Source organism: Lepidothrix coronata, unplaced genomic scaffold (genome assembly GCF_001604755.1).
Source record: "Lepidothrix coronata isolate B3197 unplaced genomic scaffold, Lepidothrix_coronata-1.0 Scaffold122, whole genome shotgun sequence".
Classification (NCBI taxonomy): Eukaryota; Metazoa; Chordata; class Aves; order Passeriformes; family Pipridae; genus Lepidothrix; species Lepidothrix coronata.
Window position 1 is genome coordinate 1037262 of NW_016690302.1, and position 7549 is coordinate 1044810.

A 7549-nucleotide genomic window follows, 5' to 3' on the forward strand; every position below is an offset into this window, starting at 1 on the left:
TTTTTATTTAAGACTCATTTGTTTACCAAATAAACCAGGGAAGTACAGTTCTGGTCATTTCACTCTTTTTTTTTTTCTTCCCCCCCCCCCCCAAAAGCTACTCTTTGGACTAATTAGACCCAGTAGTGTGTGTCTTTGAGGTGATTAATTTTTCAGTGTTTCCAGACAAAAGGGTTGTTTGTAGCATTACTGCTTGGAGCTGTAAACCAGTGGGTTGTCATAAATCCAGCAATCCATATTGCATGGGGATACCTCCAAGGACCACCTAAGAGCTGCAGGAAGTGGTATGAATGATTCAGGAGGTGGCAGCTTGCCATCTGAGTCAGTGTGGAATGAATGCCGCTGCATGCTGCTGGAGTTATTGTATTTTGGGGTTGGACATTAACATTGGGCCTTGACATTTCTCATCACTGATGGTCTTGGGCACATGTTTAAAAAGGGCAGGGTTAATTAATTGTCGTCGTTTTTGTGCCTCTACTTCCAGAGGACTTTGCTTTTGTCTCGGCTGAACTCCGTTTCCAGCAGAGGGGCTTAATTCCAACAAGGTTCTGCCATAAATACACAAGTGCATTCCCCTTACCTACATTTTAGTTAGGCAGGATACTCAGCCACTTTTCTCCTGGCTGTGCTCCTCTTAGGGAGTGGGGAGGTGAGCAGTGAGGAAGGCAGTTCCTGGGTGCAGACGTGTGCAGGCTCTCTGGGGACGCTGGTAGAAGGTGTTCTCTGCTGTCTGACTGTCTGACACATTTCATGGGCCATGCACTGATTTACAACTTAGTTACACCAGTTCTTACAAGATAAAAAAAAAACCCCTGCAGCTGCACGGGGGATGAAATGAAGTTGTGTGGTCCCCGGGGGACCGTAGTAACCACTGCTGGGTTATGTCTGCAGTGAGGTGGTCACAGCAGGGCATCCAGTGACATACAACGGGGCAGGGTGCAGTGCTGAACCCACTGAGCTGCCAGAAAAAGTCAGAAGAAATGTGAGGGCCCAGGTAGGGTAGCTGGCCTGCTGAATACTCCCTTCCTCCTCACCCCTTCTAGGCCAAAAAAATCCCTAGAGAGGACTTCAGCCAATGCAGGGCAAAAAATTCTGAACTCCATGGGACAGTGCATGCATAGGAAGTTGTTCACATGGGCGTTTGTATCTTTGCAGGACTGAGGCACAAATTTGTGGAGCATATTTTGGTGTCCCTGGGGATTAGTTGCTCTATGCCAGCCATTGTGGTTCATTAAAAAAACACATTCACGTCAGATTAAATTTATTGCTCTAGCTGACCAGAAACATTCACATCAGATTAAATTTATTGCTCTAGCTGACCAGAAACACCAGGGAGATTGTAGATACAGCACAAATATGTTCTTTCACGCCCTGCAAGATAGAAATAGGTGGGTTTATGTTAAATAGGTACATATCTGGGTAGCTTTTTCAAAACTTCATTGCTCTGACCTGGACCCGCCCCTATTTAAGTCCTCACTAATTTCAGCAGAAGTTCTTCAGTAATAAAGTGTTCCGAAAATCTCCCCCTTTGAGTTTTTCCTGCAGAATGCTGTTCAGTTCTTGGACAGCTCTTAGCCAAACCTTGGGGGCCCATGCTCACCCAGGGACCCTGTAAACGCTGCTCTGAGGCAGCTGAGGAAGGATCCTGACTCTGCAGACCAGCTCCAGTGTTTTCTGGCAGCACACTTGCAGCTTGTTGTGTGAACCCACTTTCTTTGTGGAGAGTGGGGAGTTCTCTCAGTTGATCTCCACTGTTCAAAAGACCCACTCCAGTCACTCCAGCCTTTTCTGCCAATACCGAAGCTGTTAGAGGAATGTTCCAGGCATCCATTAGCTGGAGAGCCAGACAAACTGGAGTGTTGTCCAGGGAAACTTCAGGACTGCTCAGAACTGCTGCTCTGTGGACCAGATTCTCCTTTACAGTAAATCAATCTACCACGCTCACTGAAGTGCACCTACTCTAAGTGCACTGTCGAGGTGGGTGACTACTGTAATGTGAGACCTGACTGGTGGAGTGGGGCAAAGGCTGGAGTAGATTCATCAGGTGGAAAGGCAGAGGGGAGGCAGTGGTTAATTAGGTGACTGACAGTAGCTCTTGATGTTCAGATATATGGATGGGGAAATTTTCTCTTGCCCTGAGACCTTTGCCTGCCCATCTGCTCTGACTCAGTGGAGTGACAGGACAATGGCCAGAGCCAGGATGCTGAGGGAAGCCCAAGATCTCACTCGTGGAGACTCAAAAGCAGCTTCTCATTGGCCTGAGAAGCCACAGCTCCACAGGCTCAGCACAGCACCAGCACTTTCTGTAGCAGCAGAGACGTGTCACTACTGAGTCCAAGAAAGTTGTGAATGATGTCTGAGAACTCTACAGGAGACTCAGCAGGTGGGAGTCTGCCTGTGAATTCAGCTGCTGTGCTGACTCCTGTTACCTGCCTCCCTGCCCTGCTCAGCACTGGGACCCTTTCCCTCTCCCTGGGCACCTTGGGGCACATTGCCATCAACAGATGGGAGTTTCTTAGAGGGCCACTCACAGTCTTGCATTTTCCTGTGTGCTAGTTCCAGGTGAGCAAGGGTTTCCTGCTCAGAGATTCCTGTTCCTTACAGCAAGAGGGAGAAGTGGGGTGGAGGAGGTGTAAGAGCAGCAGGGAGGCTGGAGGAAACCAGACGTGACAAGTGCTGAAGAAGAACTTTTCAGCTTTGTGGTGGCTTCTCGCCAGATGAGATCACAGCTCCTACGGAATCTTGTCTCCTTTTATTTCCCTAATATTTGACTTTCTTGCTTCCTTAAGAAGCAGGATTTGCTAATCTTCAATCACTTGCTTTGAATACTCTCTGTATCTCAAACAACAGCACAAACAGTGGCAGAGGGGGGTGACTGACACAGGCCAGTGTTTATGGCCTGCAATGGAATCCTTCTAAGTCTTTATGGAGAGCTAACTGGGGATGGAGCCTGGATTAGCAGAGACTTTTCCAGCTTCCATCCTTGTGAATTTATGCTAAGATTATTAAAGGAAGGTGGGAGGAGGAATGACTTGGCATGCCTGCTTTCTTGTGGTCAGCATTCAGTACTGTAGATTAGCTCTGGGATCTGGAAGTGGATGAGCATCCACATTCTGGAAAATGGGTCCCTTTTGACTGTCTGAAGTTAAGCATCTAAATCCTTCGGGCTCCCAGCACAGACTCTCAGGCTGGTACAGACTTTGTAGATGTGTTTTATGCCTGACTGATACTGACCTTGCAGCAGGAGCCTGGTAGACTGAAGCAATAAAGGGCATACTATTGCTTTGCATTTGGAGGGGGTGTACAAAGACAGGCAGGCAGAAAGCACACAGCTTTCTGTGCCCTGGGGAGAGGAGGGGAGAGAGAGAGAGAGCGAGAGAGCAAACACTCTGCCCGGAAACATGTACGTGCTGCATGCAGGCTCTGCCTGTGGGAATTAAGGGAGACAATGCAACAGATAGTGAACAATGAGCGTCTGTAATGTGCAGCTACAAAGCCAAAGTAACCCAGTGTGCTGCAGAACACAGAGACAGGCTGTGAAAACAGCAGCCTCACGAGGTAGAAATCCTGCCAAGCCTGCTTAGAGGACAATCAACAAACCCTCCTCCGCTGGAAGATGGCTAAATGTGGTGGGAAAGGGAGTAAAAGAGGGTGGGACAGAGGAGGGAAAAGAGGCAAACCCCAGGGACACTTTGCAGGAAAAAGAAAAAGTAGTCATCTTCCTTTTAGTTTCTTCTTGTGAAATGAGGTGTCAACACAAAACACTTTGCACACTGCAATGCAAGCAAATGAGGCTGTGGAATGAAATTAAACTGCTTTTCCAAAAACAAACAAACAAAACCCCAAACAAACACAAAACAAAACAGAAGTGGAACTCGGATATTTTGGTTTCCATTCACCTGGAAAGCAGAGGCTTGCTGTGACGTCTCCTGTCACTTCTCCCTTGCCTTTCCACTTCAGCACAGGGTGCTGGATGGGAAGATGCCTTAAAGAATGGGAAATACATGGCTGGAGCACTTGGACGTAGAGGATACTCCACTTCCAGTTCTTTTTGGAGCAACCCTTACAACACCAGTTATCTCCAGGGTGCATGTCCTACAGACGTGGCTACCTCTTAATGAGAAGTAACACCCCCTTAAAATCACAGTGACCTTTCTGGCTGACACAAGTCCTGCAGAAGCAGGAAAAAGGCCACTTCCCAACACTCCTTGTGTCAACTGCACTGTACGTGGGGAGCTAAGGACATGGTCACAGCCTGTGCATGAGAAGTGGGGAAGCAGAAAAATTAGTTCTTGATGGATAGTTTTTGATGGATAGCCATGAACTGAAAATGGTAGCAACCAGGATAACGCAGGAACAGCATCCGTGGAGGAGCTCCTGGGAGAGCAGGCTGGCCAGAGAGCTCGCTGTGCCACGGGAGATCAGTGCTCAGCCCTGCACCGTGTGTGGCTCAAGGGCCAGCGGAGGAGCCGCTGTCAGAGGCCCAGCTGAGCTGGTCTGTGCCTCTGGAAAACACTCCTTTTGCAGGACAGGGCTGGGAAAAGCCGCTCCTGCAGCACGAGGAAGCAGCACCCTCTGCTGCTGGCAGACCTGTCTCCAGAGCACCTCTTCACCGACAGACACCTAAAGAGCTTCCAGAGAGGAGCTGAGGAAAAACACCCGCAGCGATGTCCCCCTGCGAGTCACACACTGCAGCGTGGGGGTGGGTGCTCTGCCAGACAGTTTGGTCCTGTCAAAACACAGCTGCTGGGAGAGGAGGTGCCAGGCAGCCTCTGCTTCCAGCAGATAACAGCAATAAGAGCAGGCCCTGCCTTTGTGCTGGAAAGATTTCGGCTGCTGCTGTTCCCAGCAAGTGCTTTGGCTGATATTGTTTGATGAACATGACTCGATACACACCACAGGGATGATGTAGGATGAAGCTCTCCAGCAACCTTCCTCCAGCCTCTTCCAAACCTTTCACATCCCCACGAGGTAGCTGATTTACTGTCGCTGCGTGTGAGAGGAGAAGGGAACCCAGGCAAGAAGGTGACTCACCCCCAGTGAGTCAGCGGTGGAGTCCTGCCCCTTCAGCTCTGCTCCAAGCACGATCCAGCAATTCCCATGGCTCTGGGAACACGAGGAAGGTGTCCTGACTCCTCCCACCCCTAAGCAATCCTACCACGGGGCACACAGCGTGGTGCTGCACCACCACCAAGCTGCCTCCCTGGAAAGCTGTGGGATGATGCAGGATCCAGACAGTCAGCTGAATCCTAGTCATCCTTGGCTTTTCCCCCTCCCTTTTGCTGCAGACCTTTTGTTTTTCCCAAATTAAGCTGTTTAACATCAATCAGGTCCACCTCACAAGCACATTCCCAAATGGGATATGCACACCTTAGACAGACACAGAGTATTTGGTCTCTTCCTCCCATTTCCTCCATCTCCCTGAATGCAAGCTGATCTTTTCCACAACATCTGACCCCAGGTTTCCCCTCTTCATGTGGGGAAATAGCCTAAACTTGGTCCTGGCTGCAGCTCCAGACTTGGATGAGGCAGAGATTTGAGCTCCCATTCCATTCCCCCTTCCCATCTCACGGCCTCTCTGTCTTCCTCTCTCCAAGCACACAGAACACTGTGCCAACTCCTCTTCTTACCCACCTAAAGAAAAGCAAAGCACGAAAAAAAAATGCTAGAATTCTGTTGAAAATAGCCTGGGATCCTGCCTAGGAAGGATCCTGCCTACCAGTCTGTGTCCACGCACAGGTCTCATTTCAGCGACAGCCACAGTCCCACAGAACCCGGATTGTTCTGGGGAGAAGGAGATGCCTACAAAAAGGGAGCCCTGTTTAAGGAAAAAATGAGGCGATGTCTGGTCGGAGCGCCACCGGGACATAGTTTCTGCGGGAAATTCCTCTCCACAGAGCGATCTGCCGGAGGGGAGGGGAGGGGAGCCAGCACGTCCCGCCGCAGGGAGCAGCTGGAGGGCACCGGCCTGGCACGGACTGCAGCGGTGCCTGCAGGGGAACCCGGTGCTGCATTGCTACAGGACCTCATGCCAGCTCTCTGCAGGGGGAGCAGCTGGAATGAGCCGGATCCATCCACATAACCCACAGACATCTCACAAGGCAGCTCGGCTCGGGACCGCCCAGGCTCCTCTTCTTCGCTCTCTCCCCTCCGTCTCCTTTCTTACCCGTTTTCAGGACGCGGCCACATTTTCATCATCTTTTTTCGGGGAGAGGAAGGCAAGAAACCACATCCCTGCTAAGGCAGGCCATGAATCCGGAGCACAGATCCTGCTAAGGATCGCCCTGAGCTGCAGCCAAAGGAGAAGTCAAGCACAGCACCAAAAGATTTGCTTGAAAAAAGCATTAAGACACTGAAAATTTTGCTGCTTTTCTCACCACTGCCTCTGCTCCCTGCATTTGGGGAGGATTCACTGATCCTGTTCTAGCTGGAATATCTCTCTTCAGTGATGTGCAATGTAAACTGGAACAAAAGTATCTCTAAACTAGAATTAAAACAATTTTGATGTTAATAGGAAAAACCTATAGAGGAAAATACTGCCCCAGCCCTATGTTAAATGTTGCATTTAACTGTTAAATCTCCTCACTTGCAGAGCCATCTTCAAATGAATAGGTATCTTAGATAATTCAGCATTACCAATGGCACCAGAAAGTACCATAAACATGTCACAGCAATGTCCCTGGACACCCAAGGGAGCTCTGGAGAGGACTGGGACACTGAGAAGATCCACACCCGTGGTACTGCAGCAACACTCTGCTGGAATCCACCGAGAACCCCCAAGTGTGTGAGTGACAGTGTGAGTGACAGTGTGAGTGACAGTGTGAGTGACAGTGCCCTGCCAGTGGCATGCAGGGGAAGGAGCAGTTGTGAATCAGCAAGACTGCAGCAAGAAACCATCTGATTTAAATCCTCCCATCCTCCTTTTGCCGGGAAAACGAAGCCTTCCCCTGGGGCACTGGGATGAAACTGCTGTGCTGCTCCTCCCCTTTCCCAGGCACGCTGTGCCTGTTCTTCCTGCGGAATGGAGGTGCCAGGTGAGATTTTCCTTTCGGTGAGGAGGTGGCTGGTTCTGGACAGGGGCATTTGGGCATCAGCTAACCTGGAGGGCAGGACTCTGCTCTGGGACTGCCCACAGTGCCCTCCCAGCCAGAGCCACAGCACAGCTTGTGCTTGAACTTCAGCTGATCTGACCAGAGCAGAGCTCAAATGCAGCTCTGTGAACTCTGTGCTCTCAAGCAGCTCTGTCCTGGGGTGACAGTATCCATGGAAATGAAACCCAGGGAGTAAATGTGCACCAGGGGAGACTTTCCCGAGGCCTGGCCATTTCAGGACCCTGCACAGCACTGGGTGATCCCATCTTGTGATCCCATCTTCTCACCTTAAAAGGGCTGTTCCTCTGTTTTGCAAAGTCCTGGCCTTGTGTGGATGAGACACTAAAAAAACCAGGAGTCAGAATTAATTTTGGGATGACCCACTAGATAGAGACTTCACAAATAAACACTATTTTCAGCTGGAAAGAAGAGAGGCTCCCTGGGAAAAAAAATATGTG